This window comes from Electrona antarctica (genome assembly GCF_951216825.1).
Source record: "Electrona antarctica genome assembly, chromosome: 3".
NCBI lineage: Eukaryota > Metazoa > Chordata > Actinopteri > Myctophiformes > Myctophidae > Electrona > Electrona antarctica.
The window spans coordinates 11,070,829-11,079,333 of NC_136808.1; the positions used below are offsets into that span (position 1 = coordinate 11,070,829).

The 8,505-nt window shown below is 44.3% G+C and overlaps 1 long non-coding RNA gene across 1 annotated transcript; it reads right to left on the reverse strand.

Annotated features, from left to right (window-relative positions):
* Positions 1-438: 438 nt before the first annotated feature.
* Positions 439-3,639, reverse strand: LOC306920214. Its single transcript, XR_013789626.1, has 4 exons — positions 3,493-3,639; positions 1,489-1,705; positions 857-990; positions 439-511 (listed from the first exon to the last, which is right to left on the reverse strand). It is a non-coding gene; the product is annotated as an uncharacterized lncRNA (long non-coding RNA).
* Between the last annotated feature and the right edge of the window lie 4,866 nt (positions 3,640-8,505).

An 8,505-nucleotide genomic window follows, 5' to 3' on the forward strand; every position in this document is an offset into this window, starting at 1 on the left:
TCTGTACCCTGTATGTTTCACTGCTGGTCAAGAAGGCTGAGAATTAATTGAAGGCTTGATGTATAACAGACTTGAATCTGCCGTAAATATCTTGATGGCGGCATTAAGCCTAATTTATACTTCACACAAACTATCACAACATCGTTGCACGTGTAGGTTGATGCTCCCTTTTAGCTCGCTCTGCATTCGTTAACTTGCTGCTCCTCTGCTCATCCATTCGTTAACTTGCTGCTCCTCTGCTCATCCATTCGTTAACTTGCTGCTCCTCTGCTCATCCATTCGTTAACTTGCTGCTCCTCTGCTCATCCATTCGTTAACTTGCTGCTCCTCTGCTCATCCATTCGTTAACTTGCTGCTCCTCTGCTCATCCATTCGTTAACTTGCTGCTCCTCTGCTCATCCACTGGTGGTGGTTTCACTTCATTGCAGAGGCCTCCTCCAACAGGGCTGTACGAGACTCGTGTCTGATCCGGGACCAGCTGACAACAGAAGGCCTGGTCCAAGTGGGCGACCTAACACTACAGTATGCATGTACACGCACGCACACACGCACGCACGCACGCACGCACGCACGCACGCACGCACGCACGCACGCACGCACGCACGCACGCACACACACACACACACACACACACACTAGAGTCTAATTCCATTGTAATGGTCTACTCTACGTAAGTCTATACATGGTTATGCTATAAAGTTAATAAAACGTGAAAAAATGAGTACAGAAACACAAGTTTACATAAACATAATAACACACACACAATATCAAAACGTATACACTGGCATACGGTATTGTGTGTGTGTGTGTGTGTGTGTGTGTGCGCGCGTGTGCGTGCGTGCGTGCGCGTACATACCTGGGTCCACTGGGATACTGGGTCAAATACTGTTTAGCTTCTGCATCGGGCAGAGGGTAGTCCCACATCTGAATGTCAGTTATTTGCCCTTCAAACTCTTTGACGGCCAATGACTGTTCACCATCCCATGTGTACTAGTGTGAGAAAGATGAGAGAGGGGTGGAGGCCACACATATTGCTTAAATTGTATTCATATATATTGAGTCATAACATGGAAGCCAAATGGCTGCTGTGCTGTGTGTATTATGGTCCACTCCACAGTGTCCATTGTGTCCAAGGAGGGAGAGAGAGAGAGAAGAGAGAGAGAGACTATACTATACGAAATAAATGAAATCTCTATGCGTGTGTTCCGCAACCGTCCAAACGAACGACTTCCAACTCGTCGCAGAAGGCTGCCTTGCCTGGTGTCAAGTCTGTCGTATAGGTGGTTGTCCAGAACCGTGTGTGTGTGTGTGTGTGTGTGTGTGTGTGTGTGTGTGTGTGTGTGTGTGTGTGTGTGTGTGTGTGTGTGTGTGTGTGTGTGTGTGTGTGTGTGTGTGTGTGTGTGTGTGTGTGTGTGTGTGTGTGTGTGTGTGTGTGTGTGTGTGTGTGTGTGTGTGTGTGTGTGTGTGTGTGTGTGTGTGTGTACTCACCTCTGTTGGTAGTCTCTTCCTCACACTGGCAGTTTTTCCATTAAACACCTGGGCCACGCCCCTCTTTGTATCCACGACAACACATATACTAGTCCACAGCTTGGTGGAGGACTCATTGTCCCAGAATCCCCGAAAGGACAGGAAATTCAAGGTGTGCTGGATGGACGTTTTCTGATATGCCAATACGTAGCCACTACTACTACCCTCAAACTTTAACCTGCAGGGAGAAAATATTTTCTTTTCAGAATAATAATAGAATATAACCGGGTCATCGGTCAATTGACGATATTCAGACCGATGCCATCTTGCCAGCAAGGTGCTAACTAGGTGCAACTTCCCATAGACAGCCCATTCATCCAAACAGAACAGTCCAATCTAATTGTATTAAACAACAACAAACTCACCAGCTGTGTGGAAAGCTTGACTTATCCTCTTTCAATCTGTAAAGTTTTTGTTCCATAAAAATCCACCAAAGTCATGTTATGAGCTACTTCCTGTCAATAAATTCTGTGCGGGTAATTTTTCCAAAGTCTCAGAGTTTGGGAGTGCTCGTTGGATATCACTCAGTCAACAGACCTGCGTACCACCTGTTTTGAATTTGCACATAATGCAGGAGGCAGCAGGAGGTTGCTAAACGAGTGCTTCCAAACTCCAATACTTAGAAAAAAAACACCCGCAAGGAATTTCTTGACAGGAAGTAGTTCATAACATGTCTAGTCTACGGTGGTTTCTTATGAAACAAACACTTTGCAGATAGAAAGAGGATAATTCATGCTTTTTGCACAGCTGCAATGTTCGTGAGTTTGACATTGTTTAATACAATCAGATTTACTTTTCTGTTTGGATGAATAGGCTGTCTATGGGAGGTTGCACCTTGCTGGCACCTTGCTGGCAAGATTGCAGCGGTCTGAATATTGTCAATAGGAGACTCGGAAAGTCTTTGAGTCAGAATCCACCGGTCAACAAATTATTGTCTTAGTCTAGTACAACAAACCTAAAAAATCTCAATGAATTCAAGGCTTCATGGGGTGTGTACAGTAATTGATATGTTTTTATTTTCTCCTCTCCTCTTCTCATTTCCTACAAGCTTCCTTGGTGGGAGGGACTAAGATGCAAGGAAGCAATTAAGGGACACAAGTGTAGTTCATGAGGATTTCATTTAAGGACCAGAGACGCTGAGTGTGTCTGTCTGTTATGTAGGCTGGGCATTGGCGTTCCAATCAAGGTGCATTAGGAGCACCTGGCCAGTAACCTTGCGTCACCAGGCTTTCCACCCCGGAGGAAAGCCTGGTCTGTGTTACTAAATTGCTGTGTGATCCGGTCGGGACTCGGGAGCGGATGATATCGTTATGTCATGTTGTTGTCACGGTTTTGTAGTCATCAGGCCGGAGGAACCCTCTAAACCAGAACATCCTTTCCCTCAAACCGGAAGAATAATACCTTCCCAATAAAAGTGCAAGTCATGCTTTTATTGGGAAGGTAGTATTCTTCTGGTGGTTAGTAAAAACAGAGAGATGTGAAACTTGGGAGAGCGGTGAGTGGCTTATCACCACGGCTTATCACCACGGCGTGTCGCGGTGGTCACCTTATCAACCTAGAACCTAGAGTATGAATAGGCCTTAAGGGTGGTTCATACTTAGTTGCATGCTGGTTATACTAGGCGGATCGAGAAACCGGGGAAAACTGAACTAAATACAGATGTGCTGATGGCACACATTGGCTGGTGGAGGGATGGACGGGGACACAGCGCACAGTAGGATGCAACTAAGAGGTGAAGAGGGAGAAACACTAGGGAGGCTAGGGGGAGAGACAAAAACACATACAAACAATGGAATAATAATTGAAAAACTGATTATGCGTTTGGTATTTCGGAATTTGTTATTCGCCCAATGTTTCCTTATCGTCTGCTTTGGCTTCGGCCAAGATTTTTCATTTTGGCGTGTCACCTCACAATCTGACGTACATCTACAACCCTAGTATAGCTAAATAAGTAGGCCTACTCACTGATTATCTACCGTGCGGGAGCTTGGACTCAGGGTGAATATGGTTTGTTTCCGTCCCTCTGCTATGTAGCGTAGACACACGGACACACCATGGCTAGTGGTACTAGTGTAGGGAGAGCCGAGGGGGGACTTAAAAGTGACTGTATCTGTTGGGGATAGAGTGAACATTTTCCCACGCAGGTCGCCGACAGCTGGCACAGCCACAGGAGGAGCCACAGCTGGAAGAAGAAAGCCAGAAACATTGAGTGAATCGCGATGTCACATCATTGCGATGATCTGTCCTCTGAAAAAATTATAATCCATAATTAACATTCTAGTGTTAAACTGTGCTCATTCTGACCTATGGCAGGTGAAGAAAATGTCTATTCTGTTCTGTACATGTAATATGTTCTGTTCTGTTGCTCACTGTCACAGCTACTGAATATACTGTATGTTACACAACATTGTGGAAGCAAAATAAGTTAAATAATCTGTTACTGCTCATAGCAGGGACAACATACCCCGCAGCCCGCTTATACCTACGTCCCTCACACACACACACACACACACACACACACACACACACACACACATGCACTAGTGCCATTTTCAATGTGTCAATACAAGATTGTGCTACACTCACACGTTCGTTTAAAAATATCGACAATCTGCCGGCTCTGAGAAAAAGTTTTACAAGACCTGGGGCCCGTTTATGACATTCAAACCACAACAGAAACAAAATCTGCTCTGCTATGAAAAATCTGCTTTTTATTTTATTAATTTATATAGATTATTTTTTTCCTCCAGACTGTTTTTCCGACTATCCTTGGGATTGTGGGTGGGGGGAGGGTGGGATAGGGGATTGAGTTTTATTTTTACATTTTATATGTCTGTTTAATACTTGCCCCTGGGCTACTGTTACAAAAACCTGAATAAAAAGATTTTGAAAAGAAAAATATCAACATCTGATCTACTTGAACTGTACTGTAATTCACGTATTATTTCAAATAAAACCTTTGAGTTGCAACTAACAATTGCATTACTTTGTTTTAATTGTGTCATAGCAATCATAGTGAGAGTGGGTGTCTATTTTTTTAACAGTACGTGTTGTGTGTGCATGTACAGTAGGCCTACCTGTAATCGCAGTATTAGTCATTTGAAGAAGATTCAAAAGCATGACAGCTAGGACCTCAAATAAAAACACAGCCTTCATCTTTGCTAAACCTTTTCAGTTGTTTATCTCTGTATTAGCTCTGTCTGTCTGCCTGGGTGTTTGCTGTACTCATCCCCGACCGGTGGTTCATATAAAACGTCACACGCTCATTTATTTGAACAACGGCCTCTCTCTGATCGACTGAATAGTGACCTTTGTTCACAGAGATTTCCTACGCTCACACTGATTGGACGGTCGGGAGAACCAATGAAATTAAATGCTTCCCTCAGAAGGCATTATAATGAATATAAGTCACATCTCCGCCTGGCACGGGCCTGTGTGTGTGTGTGTGTGTGTGTGTGTGTGTGTGTGTGTGTGTGTGTGTGTGTGTGTGTGCGTGTGCGTGCAACCGCATGCAACGGCGCATTCATGTGAAGAATAACAACTAAAACGGCATCATGCTGAATACCAATTTTGTTTTGTACACAAACTCATAATTAATGCTCATGCATATTTGCAAATGTTTGCGTTGATGATGAAGACATCTTAATTGTCAAAACAGTGGCAATTAAAATAATTGAAATGGAGCTACATAAAATGAAAGGTTACGCAAAGTTGCCTTGAGATCATGAGATGGACCCCAGTTGGCAAGAGAAAGAGACCAAAGAACACCTGGCGAAGGTTAGTGATGATTGAGCTAAACGAGATCCAGGGACGGATTAACCTCCACCAGGGGCCCTGGGCCCATCATTTTTTAGGGTCCCCCATATAGCGTGGGCGGGGGTAGTAAAAAATGGTTTGGACAAAACCTCTTAACTCCATTGGACCCTCAAACTGCCTGCTAAAACAGCTAACTCCACCTCTCCCTCTCTCATGCATGTAATTGACAATATATAAAGTCACAACACCATGCAACATTGATGAGGCAGTATTGCTTTGTTTTCAAAATATAAGGTCTTCTTCATTTCATTTTTAATTTCCTGAAAAATGAACATTTTGGAGTTAGGTGGTTTCTTCCTGACAGCAGACATAGATACCGTATGCAAAGTCCAATAAGATAGTATAGTAGATAAACAAACACATGCAACATTCAAATAGGTAGAATATGCCAAAATTCAAATAGGAATATGCCAAACACTCAATGTAGCTCCATTTACTTACTTTACTAATAATCTTCGTCCCGGTTGTGGCATAAAAGGCTAGCCTGGTTCACTGACGCCTCTTCAATTATGTTTTTTAAGGGCCTTGCAAACGTGAAGCGAGGAACGCAGGCGTTGTTGCCTGGATCAACACAGGTCTCCTCCAGGTCTGTTGAAGAGGGGCGCAACGGCGCAAGTGTAAAAAAAAAAGATAAACAGAATCCAGTTCTGGTGAGTCGCGGGCGTGTGCACGTAACGAGCACGCATGCAACAAAGTAACTGGACCGCGCTCACGTACTTCTCTGAGCAAAAACGCAGGTCTCCCCGTTATCGCGCCCCGTTTGCAAGGCCCTTTAGTCTTACTAGAATTACTAAACGTTTCTAAATCTTATATTTAGATTTAGTCTGGCTTAATCTAGTCACCTCATGAGGTTACTGGAGGTCAACTGTTTAATGTGTGATTACCTTTGAGGGGATTAAGCATGTTTACCTATACATCCATTGGTGTCAAACCCATTAGTGTCAATATCAGACCAGATGGTCTGATTTAGAATATAAATGGTTCTTTGTGTTTATGCTATTATCTTGTAATGTAAACCATATCTTGTAAAGGCATAGCTTTCCTTGAATCCTTTGAGAATTTGAGAATCTATGAAATTTTTTTGTTTTCTCTCCTCCATTACAAACCATCGCTATATGTAAATATGCTTCACAATGTGTTAACATTCAGCTGTACATTCAACCGGCCACCCTTTTTTGCAGTCCCGCCCCCTTTCATGATGACGCCAGGCCCAGGAAAGAATTCCCAAAGCATTTTCCCCATAGACATTTCAAAACGTATTTATTTAAAGACCTTTAAAGCGTCGTACGAAGCCAACTCGAGTCGTGACAAATCATGACAACAAACACAATATTTTGGACCAAACAAATAATTACAAAGAAGAAAAACAACAAAAAAAGTGTTGTAACCTGCCGTTTTTTCTTCTTTCTAATTATTTGTTCGGCCCAAAACATTTATTGTCATGATTTGTCACCACAAGAGTTGGCTTTGTCCGCGGCGTAAACGTCTTTAAATAAATACTTTTTGAAAAGTCTATGAGGAAAATGAACGGGGAATTCTTTTCCGGGTCTCTCGAGGGGGCCAGTACTGCGACGCTCTATTATAGCACCACCACAGGAGTGCACAGACGCGTAACTAGATGTCAGTGGGCCCCGACGCAGGCTGATCAGTGAGTGCCCCTGACAGAGTGCCTCTGGGCCCCCACGCAGTCACGTTGTCTGCGTCGTGCTAGTAACGCCCCTGGGAGTGCAGGAAGATCGGCCTCAAGCTCAATGCCAAGAAAACAAAGGTAATGACAGTCAACACCGAGGACAAAACCATTGCCACTACAGGTGCTCGAGCGAGTCGAGGACTTCAAGTACATTGGGGCCTGGACTGCCTCAACTGAACAGGATCTGAAGGGTCGGAGAGCACTTGCCTGGAAAGCCTTGCACGAGATAAGGAGAGTGTGGAAATCAGATATGGAAGAATACCTTAAGGGGCGTCTGTTCACAGCTACTGTGGAGTCAGTACTGTATGGGGCCGAGACATGGACCCTCACAGTACAACAGAAAAAAGCCCTGGATGGAGTCTACACAAGAATGCTACGAATAGCACTACGTGTTACATGGACAGACCGCATCAGAAATGTGGACCTCTATGGGGACCTACCGCCAGTCACTGACAAAGTCTGAGAGAGAAGGATGAGGCTGGCAGGGCACTGCGTCAGGCACCCAGAACTTGAGGCAAGTAAATTGACCCTATGGGAGTCAACCCAGGGCAAAGCCAAGAGGGGAGAGAAGCGTACCACCTATGTAGACGTGCTGCGGCGCGACAGCTTGGCTGACAACACTGCAGAGCTCAAGAACCTGATATTGGATAGGAAATTGTGGAGGGCAGCGATCCAGGAATCCCGAGTTGGTGTTTGCTAGACCTCACTCTCGCAGCAACAACAACAACAACAAATAGCACTACCAGGAGGCCAATTTTTGCAAATGTTCTCCAAATATCACACAAATTGGTGCACATTATCTCTATAGTCGAGTGGTCGAGACGGATCCGTCCGATTTTTCATATTCCATCCTGATTGTTAAATTCTGAACATTGCTGGCCCACAACCTACCTGAGCTGGCGGAGACGTGTGCTCCAAGTGGAACTTTTTGTAGTTCCCATATATACAGTAAAACATGGTACACACGCATGCATTCACACACACGCACGCACGCACACAAGCACACGTACGCACTTACTTCATTACTCCCGTCTAGAAACATTCCACACTTTCTTTTAAGAGACATTGAGATATGAGGAAACATTTCATCACTCATCCTTCTCTCACCTTGCCACTTCCACAAACTCATTTTTAACACATTTTCATTTTTCATGGTGCTGAATTTTCACAGTACCCTTGGAAAGGACTATTTGCTGCAATATCAAGTCTATAAGCCTCAAGGGATATAAGAAAGAGAAAGACGGGGAGCGAGCAATCGTTGCCACGTTGTGGTGTGGTGTCGCGCGCCAAAGTTAGCCGATCTACAAGCTCACAACTGTCAGCATACTGTCAGCTCTCATGACATAATTAAGCATAATAAAGAAATGAAGGATGGGGGGGGGGGGGGGGGGGGGGAATGAATGAGAGACATCCAGGCTGAAAGTTGAATCCCGCCTTCCAAGCTGTTGGCTGTGTGTGTACTATAATATGTG